Raw genomic sequence first — 7,901 nt, forward strand, 5'->3', positions numbered from 1 at the left:
CTTTGATCATCGCATTTCATAATTAAGACATGCAGAGGAGAATAAGATGATTCCTATCAGCTCCTGCAAACGATCGACTTCCATGAAGCGACCTTTGTCAGGACTTTCATATGAGAAACAACAATCAACTCTCACGTGAACAAACAACAAACACTGTATTCTAATTCAGGTGGACGGCCAAGAACAAACCCCATGAGAGCAGTCATCAGCCTCAACAACCTTTTACAGTTGGTTTCTTGGTTCCTCCAAGAGGTTGTTTCTCCTTTTGAGTATTTACTAGAATATCCAGGCTCGTCATTTAAATGTCTGATGACTGAAGTGTAGCTATGCAATAAATCTGACATAATTGTTGGCCTGTGTGCAGGGGCTGAATTTGATTTAAACTTTGTCTGAACTTGATCCGATCATCTCATCCTGGCAGTTCCTTTCCTCCTCTCCTCCGTTTGGTTGTTGTGGTGTGTGCCACGAGGTGATGGCGGCTGTGATGTAAGGCTAAACCTGTGCTAACACCAGACAGCTAATAGGCTCATCCATCATGGAGGAAATGAGGCGGGCTCTCCCATGCTCTCTCTCTCTCTCTCTCTCTCTCTCTCTCTCTCTCTCTGCTCTGTCTCCCTCAGCCAACTCTTGAGCCCAGACACACTCTCGCACACTTACAGTCGAAATTACTGCAAAGTTCTTCACCAGGGTATCCTTTCTTTATTATTTTTAGTGAACAAGGGGGCCCTTCATAGTCAACGTAATTTATCCAGTGTCTCATTTTGAAATAAAAAAGTCCAAAACTGAAACGAAAGGAGTGAGAAGGTCGTTGTGGTTTAAAACCTCTAAGCCACAGGCCTTCCTGAGCGGCCTGAACGTGGAACGGAGGCCAGAGGGTCATGAGGAGGCCCATTCAGTCCTGGCTCTGTTTGACATGGACAAAAACACAGATCCATCAGTAGAAGCATTTACAAACCCTTGGATTCCTCTTAATAATTTGTTGGCTTCCCAATATTTCAGTTTCATGACTAAAACATCTTGAGGATCTTATTTTGTTGACACAGCATTACAGTAAAGGAGGCAACAGAAAATGTGCAGCATGTTCTGAGGGTGTCTCATGCATTGCAGCTGAAAGATACAAAGTTTTGAATTCTATATTCAATTTGATATATTCTTTAAATTCCAACAGAACAGTGTGGGGGAAAGTCAAGGCTGGATTACAAACCGGGCAGAGCAGGAACTTGTGCCAGACTGGAGCGCATCAACATCACCTGCGTCAGGTCCTTCATCCTTCATCTTGAGGCCGGGACTCCTGAATAGTTGTAGTTTATGTTGTGGTCATTTGCCGTGTTTGTGTTCAATGCGATTGCTTCAATTTTGCATTTGATCCTGGGAAAACCTGGGACCATGTGAAGATGTGTAAGAAAAACAAACAAAAATGAGTTTTTATCATCTCCAGGTCTCAGGTTCTGGATGTACAAAATGTGCAAAAAAAAAAAAAAAAAAAAAAAGTCCAAAATGACCATTATTATAACGTGAAGTTTCAAAAACACAAAATTATTGAGTTTCCTGTCATAGAAAACTGGCAAACTAGCAAAACTTGTACATTGCTGCAGCTGATACAAGTGCATTTTTTGCATTCTTGCTTGAAAAATGTCTTTGAAGATATTATCAAAATTGTTGCCATTAAATTTGATGTTAATCATTTCATCAACGAATCCTTTCAGCTCTAGAGTGTTGGGTGGTTTATGGGTGCCTGGGGAAATAAGGACATGTATACTTGGGGGGGGGGTCAGTAGCCAAACTACACATTTTTGTCCCCGGCCCTCTGGTTCCCAAACTATGGTACGTGTGCCACTGGTGGTACGTGAGGGTTCACCTGGTGGGACACAAGTAGTAATTTAAATTTTGTAGAAATAAAATCGTGCTTAGTCACATTGTGTTAAAGCGCTGGTTTGATGCAGTAGTAATTGTTGGTATCAGTGAGAAGTGGTACTTGGAAATTTGGTTTGGTAAAAGTTTGGGGAGCGTTACTCTACAGGGGGTTAATCCAGCCATCGTGGGAGCTGTCGATCACTCCTTAGACGAACCACAAAGACAATGTGACTTCTAATAGGAGTCAGTGCTAACATTAGCAGACGAGATGCCAAACAGCACTTTTTCAATTTAGGCGAGTTAGACGAGCTTTTCGCTTCCACTTTCTGAGTTTAACACACGCAGCACACGTGTTCCTCTCAAATGTTGAATGTTGTGGATAAAACAAATCTCTTTAACTGTACAAAACGAATGTGGACTTGTTCAAAAAAAGGGCAACAATGCTGTCGTCTGTCAACGTAGATGTTACAGTATACAGCACTGCAACATACTCTGGGTAGTAACGCACCACGGACGTGGGTCTCCTAGCAACGCTGGCTTTAAAATGTCAGTCAGCTGTTGCCATGGAAAACTTCCTCTAAGAGGCCTGAAGCTTAAACACAATTGACGCAAAAATTTCAAAAAAAATGTTTAATCCATCTTTGAAAAATGAGAAGATGTTCACAGTAGCAGCAGTATCAATAACGTTTATATTCTTTACACAAAACATGAGCAGGACTTTAGTTTTAGTTTAGTTTGTGTGGTGATTGGGCTTCTGTGGACACATAATGTCCATGCAAATGTGCAAGTTGCTTACAGATAGACAGATATGCAAACAAACACACACACACACACACACACACACACACACACCTTTTGATGGTAAAAGACGTCTTTGATTTGGTCCAAGGTCTTTACCCAGAAGTCTGTATGTTTTCCCAAAAGCAGGAAAATCATAAAAAGTGCAGGTTCCTAAATTACTGTCACTCAAAGAGTTTCTTTCTCCCCGTCTCCATTCACCTCTCCTCCCGCCAGCCCCGCAGTCTCCGACCCTTTCCTGCTTCCACCAGCAGCAATGGGGGCTTTCTCTTGTTTCCTGGTGCTGGCGCTGCTGGATAAACACACAACCTCCCCCTCATATAAAGGCTCAATTCTTCTCCATCGTGTTTTAAATATGGATACAAAGAGAAACTTGTATGATAATTTTTGGCATATGGTGGTGGGGGTCAGCGGGTGGGGGGCTGTGTGTGTGTGTGTGTGTGTGTGTGTATAGGGGGGTGGGGGTGAGTGGAGGGCAGGCGAGACAAAGTTCTGCCTTGTTCTGATACTTGTCTAAGATTTCGAGGTTTTTGTTTTATGCAAGACCAGACCAATGCCATCTGACAGAGTGAGTGAGCTGCAGTCTGTGTTTGAGCGTGTCTGAAAATGTGAGGTTTAACAAACGGTCGCCTCCCCTCGGCCGTACGCTGATATGATAAGTGTTGGCACGGTGTGCTGCAGCATAACCTAGCACTGTTGTGGAGTCTGGGTGGCATGTGGAAACACACGCAGTATCCAGGGATTAAACAAAGACTTAATTGCAAAAGTCAATCGAAGGAGATCCCTTCTCTCCGACGGTGGGCTGTCTGGACTCAGTCACGCAGCTATCGTTCATCTTTGATTTCATGATGTAGTGATGGAAATGGAGCCAGAATCTGGCTCCTGGGTTGGAACATGCCAGAGATGACACAGATACTCTGGATGATACTGATGGCCTGTAGATCACCTTACAACCCCCCTCCCCACCCCTCCCCCCCGTGCCAGCGGCACTGCAGCGAGGCAAGTTCAGACCTCTGAGGAGAGTGACGTTACCCGCCGTGGATGCTTCAGAGAGTGACGGCCTCCAGTAATAAGTAGCTGTAGGTGATAAAAATATACGAGTTGTTGATCTTTTGAAGGAATATTTCTCATTACTTAAAGTCAAACTTTAGAAACTTTAATAACATTGATAGATTAGGCATTAAAACCAGGAAAAAATAAAATTGGGGGGGGATTTGAACAATATTATATATTGTGATTTATCTTGATTGCTAATCATAAAATAAGAAACTAACTGGCGAGTAAATCATTAATAAAGGGTCAGCATTACTTTATAATGAGCCATTAGACCTGTAGTTGTATGTATTCATTATGTGCTCATAAAATATTTATAGACCATCAATAAAGCAGTTTGTTACAATTTGTAAAACTCTTAAGAAAGCAATGTTGTTTTAAAGAGGATAATTAGGATTAGAGAAAGATTGTGTTTGTGGCAGATAATCTGCGGTGAAGGTACTGTTACGGTTATTTAACAAAAAGTCTTTACTCCACCTGGCTACAGGTAGGAAACGCTGCGTCTTGCGTTGCCAGTAAACTCTGGCATTGGATGTAATTCGTGAGGTGCATAATCATTACTCTAAATGTAGTTCCCGGAGGCGATCGGCTGAGCAGCCTTAGGAATGCAGGATTTTGCCAACATGTTTCAAAACGCAATTCATTAATACATGATTTTTCTTCAGGGCATTGTGTTTGTGCCTTCGCACACGGTGGCCAAAGCAAAAAGAGCCTTTGAAGTACACAGTAACACTGTGTTGGTGGTGGCTGAACAAAGCCGGTGGCTCTGACGCACGCTAACAATGTCCAGCCACCGTCAAACAAAGAGTTTGCTGCGTCTTCGTCTCAGCGAGGAAGTTCAGCAAAAGACTCTCGCGTATTAAACACGACAGTTTCATTCTTGAACTTCGCAAAATGTTCCGAATTTTAAACTCACGTTGCTTTTTATGGAGTTTAACTCAAATGTTGGGAATATTTGATCATCCTACAAAACTGGTTCGCAAACACTTGACACTTGGACAATTGCACCCCAACTGTCTGATAAAGTCCATAAAACTTGTAAATTTTGTTTTAGTAGAGGAAAAAAAACGATACCTATACACATCCCAATACAATGATGTAAAAAAATTGTTGCGCAATAATTTGAACATTGTAGCCAAATTTGCCTTTGTTTGGCCTCAGAGTGATGTCACATCCCGACATAACAACGTTAGCTCGATACAGTTAAACAATGGTTGGTATCGGCAGTGGGAAGTGGTACTTGTGAAATTTGGTTTGGTATTTAGGGATACTGTACATGGTCTGAAAATGTTGGGACACGGAAGACACTTAAGTTAAACATAAAAGTATTTATAGTGAAATCATAATACCCTGTGAACTTACGTGCTAACAAATCCATAAACGGACTCCTTCAGCTGATGAATACGCTGAGATATGATTGGGTCATTTTGGATTGCATTGACAAACTATCGTGTTCTTTACGTGCCAGGTGGAAATAGTATTTTGTGTTTATCAACAATGGAAATCGAGAGAGGGAAGCAACCAAATCCATCAGATAGGAGCTGGCTCCAGGATTCTTTCCGCTGCGATACTGGTGATAAAACAGGATCAGCGGGGATTTGAGAACGACAGGGAGGATGACATCGGGAGGAGGGGTTGTGTGGGAATGGTTGAAGTCCCACTAAAGAGGAGAAAAAGGTTTAAAGATTTGGATTTGATGAGCTAAAATGACAGCAGTGCATTGTAACCTGGAGATTACAAAAACCCTCTCATGTTTAGGGACTTTTTTTTTTTTTTTTTTTTTATCCATTGCAGGATTACAGTGTGCACTGCAGGTTAGTGTGACAATGAATATCTGTTCAGATGGAACTAAATATCTTAATACATTGCAGCCTGGCTGTTTCTGAGGAATACCTGCTGTATGATGATTGGCAGCCCGGCGCAGAGGTAATAAAGCAGTTCATTTTTCTGTCTGTCAGAGCATAGAGCACGCATTCACCAGCCGCCAACAGACACAGCCTACTCTGGGTTGCTGAAGAGGACGTATAAAAATCCTGTTTCTTTTGTAATCATCCCAAAAGCCGATTTGATATTTTAATCCTGTCTCACCTTACCCCCGACTCTCAAAACGAAAAACAACACATTAAGTTTACTTTTGGCTAAATCCTTTCCATTTTGACTTGTTCCACTGAGAACGTTTTTTATTTTTTTGGAATAACTAAACAGTCCACATCAAATGGCGTGTGATTACTCATGCCCGGTCCAAAGGGAACTATTGACAGTCACAGCTACAGTTGGATGATGAACTAGATTTCCAACCAGATAAAACTACAGAAAATTTAATTGACTTTCTATGCATTTACTGACTCTGCACTGTTGTTTTTTGTTTTTTTCCATGTTTCATAAAAGCTCATTAACTGCCGGTGACCTTGCTTCATGTATCTTTTATGCTTTCTGCACAAATAACACCCAACAAGCCTCGAATCCGAAGCCTCCCATGTGCATCAAAGAAGACAAAGTAACATGTTCACTGACACAGAGTGGCGACACTGTGAGCTTTTAACTGTAAACATGTAAAAACGGAACAAATGCCAGAGTTGTCTTTATCTGAGCAGTGACCCTTTGTAGCATTTTCAGTTCACTTGAGTCTGGCTGTAATCATATCAGCATGTAGAGAAATGAGGTTTATAACGTCATAACTCAGGTCACCCGTTACCCTCATCTACCTCCAAGGGGAGATCAGGACATGCAGTGTGGGGAGGGCGATGTGAGATAAAGTGCCCCTATGCCAAACTGTACACCAGAAAACTGATCTCGGAGATAATAAAGATCTAAAACACTGCGAGCAGTTTCGAGCCGGTAACTCTGACTCATAACAACCCCCTCAGAGCAGCGGGCACAAAAGAAAAACCTTGAATGAATTTGACATGTGGAGGAGTGAAAGATATGGATAACAAAAAACAAAAAAAAAGCAGGAAGACAAAGCTTTTAGTGTTTCCAGTGAGACTCATCTGGAATTTTGTGTTGTCTAAGTTAGAAGGAGGTGTGTTCGCAAATATATACAGGACTCTCTAACCAATTTTTAATTGATTGTTTGAAATGCGTTTTTGTTTCTTCTTTTTCACAAGTCTTAAAGGAACAGATAAAAAAAAATTGGGCTTGTTTGTTTTCTTGTTTTTAATCATGCAAATCTATCTGGCTGCAGAATTATATTATATTCAGGGAGGTGTGAGATCAGTATCAAAGTTTTCTTTAAACCTTCAGCGAACAATCAAGAGCAAAACTCGTCCCAAACTGTCTAACTTAAAAATTCACTTTCAAGCAAAATAGAGTCCTAAAATCAATTAGTCAAACTTTGTACAGAAATTAATGTCCCGCTCTGGTTAAGTTTTAAATTTTCCTTTGGTATGTAATCTACAAAATGAATGACATTACTCACATCCTTGGCTTAAGTTTGTGTTGAGTTCGAAGCAGCTGCTAAAACATGCAACATTACACAACCTAAACATGTTAGCATTGTCATTGTGAGCCTCACTACTGTTGTTGTAAATTCTGACTCTAATGTGATGACTTCTTTCAGTATCGAGTAGTGTAACTGTATATAAGGTATAAAGTGGACATAGCTTCCAGGTCTGATAAATGAAGCAGATGCAGAAGTGCCTTAAGCTGCAAAATCATCTTTTGCCGCTCCAAAAAAAAAATCTTCGACTTTACAGACTCCTGTTAAACTTCTCTCGTGAAATAAACAGTCAATACATTATTTTTTACAGGTAATTTTAGTGTTGTTACTTTAGTTTTATAGCAGTCCATCTAAAAATAATCCCATCAATAATTAGAAAATAGGCCTCCAAAAGTGTTTTTTGGGGTGTGTGTCTGTTTGATTGACAGGCCTGTCATGCAGTCACGATTCAGCTATCGATAGGCAGGATGAAGTATTGTCGGGTTTCCAATCAGATCCCTTGATCGCTCCCTGCCAGCTCCTCCAAATATGGTCACTTCTGTCTCTAAACCGCTCTGAACTACCGGCCGTTCATAAACCGATGGGTGACGTCACCGTCGGCCGCCGCTTGAGTGTAACACTTCGTTGGTTTGATATTTAGCTGTTTTTCTGGGAGTTGAGGCTCGATGAATGGGTCCGCTCTGCTCCTCTCTGTATATGTGTTGTCTCACTTTGTCAGTGTGTGATATGACTTTGGGAGAGCTGCCCCTGCGGAGGC

At 41.4% G+C, this 7,901-nt stretch overlaps 1 long non-coding RNA gene across 1 annotated transcript; it reads right to left on the reverse strand.

The window, feature by feature from the left end:
* Nucleotides 1-731: 731 nt before the first annotated feature.
* LOC138616765 (uncharacterized) lies at nucleotides 732-2,885 on the reverse strand. The gene is made up of 3 exons (XR_011310618.1): nucleotides 2,707-2,885; nucleotides 1,205-1,378; nucleotides 732-904 (listed from the first exon to the last, which is right to left on the reverse strand). It is a non-coding gene; the product is annotated as an uncharacterized lncRNA (long non-coding RNA).
* Nucleotides 2,886-7,901: the final 5,016 nt, after the last annotated feature.

This window comes from Brachyistius frenatus, unplaced genomic scaffold (assembly GCF_029030835.1).
Source record: "Brachyistius frenatus isolate BFR_SWC_R1_liver_20210118 unplaced genomic scaffold, ASM2903083v1 Contig_1, whole genome shotgun sequence".
Taxonomy (NCBI): domain Eukaryota; kingdom Metazoa; phylum Chordata; class Actinopteri; family Embiotocidae; genus Brachyistius; species Brachyistius frenatus.